This window comes from Nanorana parkeri, unplaced genomic scaffold, assembly GCF_000935625.1.
Source record: "Nanorana parkeri isolate BGI_ZX_2015 unplaced genomic scaffold, ASM93562v1 scaffold182, whole genome shotgun sequence".
Classification (NCBI taxonomy): Eukaryota; Metazoa; Chordata; class Amphibia; order Anura; family Dicroglossidae; genus Nanorana; species Nanorana parkeri.
The window spans coordinates 655,163-656,677 of NW_017306450.1; the positions used below are offsets into that span (position 1 = coordinate 655,163).

The following is a 1,515-nucleotide window of genomic DNA, read 5'->3' on the forward strand; positions in this document are numbered from 1 at the left end:
CAGAGCCAGCTGTACCCGCCCCTTCCCCATGTCCGTTCAGCCAGTCAGCGCTGGAGGATCGGACAGGGGAGGGAGGGAATCCCTGCAGGGAGTTGTGAGTGACAGTTATGGCTCTCTGCAGGGACAGGATCGAGAAGTGAGCGAGCGCCGGTATGTGTTCGCTCACTTCCCGATCTATAGAGCCGACCTGTGACAGTTTCATTGTCACAGGTCGGCTCAGATTATGAGGCTGAGTGATTTTCACTCGCCTCATAGTTCTCCTTTAAGGCTTCATTCACACTTGCCACTTGCATTTTTATGCAAAGATTTGTCTGCAAAGTCTGTCAGGATAGATGCTTTGTTTATGCTTCTAGATGCTGAAAAGGATGTGCGTTTACATGCATTTACGTCACTAATCCATCAATTTTCATACGATTCGATTAAAGTTTTCCAGCCTGACTGATCGAGGAAATTCGGCCAGAAGTACAGTAATTAAAATCGTTGGTATCCCATCAACTGATCGATTATTGTACGAAAGACCATTTGTGGACTATTTCCGAACGATATTCGCAGAGTGTATGGGCACCTTTGTAAATAAGTGTCAGAATTCCTTGTTCCAGGTGAACAAGTCAGAAAGGTTTTCAAGCTAAAGACCAAGCATGACAGCCAGGCAACTGACATTTTCAGCTACGTCAGCAATGGAAGACCACATAATGCTTTCATTGCAGATGTACTTTAAAGTGGTTGTGAAGTAGGATATGTGAACTGTCAATCTCCATCCATTTAGTTAACCTGAAATCACCTTTGAAGTCTTACCTAGGATCTGACCTTTTATTACACTGGACACTCTTCCTACCGTATAGCTGCTTAATTAAAGCGTGTTTGTTTTGTTTCCAACAAAAGCCTTTTGCAGCAAACGTTTCTTACTCATTGTTCAATAAAGCAGAGACCCAGAAGAACTTATGTTCCTTGTTCCTGGTTTTCAAGTTTGGGTGCATTTTATACATTCCTTGTCACTGAAATGGAAACGCCTTTAACACCAGATCTCAGGGTGGAAGATCAGAGTTGAACTGCCAAGTCAGGTATTAGTGCTAAACTTCTGCAAGGAGCAGGCAGGATTTAGGCTGCCTCTCTGCTCTCTGGACTCCCTGCAGCCTTTCCTGCCTGGCACTGATTCTGGAAGTGGAGTGCTGCACACAGGATCATGCAAAGAGCTTTTATGCTGGAGCAAAGTCTGTCTCTAAGGATCTGAAAAGGTAAAAACATTATACACATATGCTTGCACTCTGTGTAACTGGAAACTAAGGAATGACGAGAGCATGATTTTTTTAAAAAGACAGCACAGCTACGATTTCTTTTAAAGAGTGTATATAGATATAGATATATCTATATAGATAAATCTATACATAGATTTATCTATACATAGATATATCTATACAGATTATCTATCTATCTATCTATCTATCTATCTATAGATAGATATAGATTATATATATATATATATGAGAGAGAGAGAGAGAGAGAGAGAGAGAGAGA

General features: G+C 41.4%; 1 protein-coding gene across 1 annotated transcript in view; it reads left to right on the forward strand.

Moving 5' to 3' along the window:
- Positions 1-1,056: 1,056 nt before the first annotated feature.
- Positions 1,057-1,515, forward strand: part of VGLL1 (vestigial like family member 1) — a 26,348-nt gene continuing 25,889 nt past the window's right edge. Inside the window, exon 1 of the mRNA XM_018555052.1 lies at positions 1,057-1,235. The gene's annotated coding sequence lies outside the window, so the exon portion shown is untranslated. The remainder of the gene's footprint in view (positions 1,236-1,515) is intronic.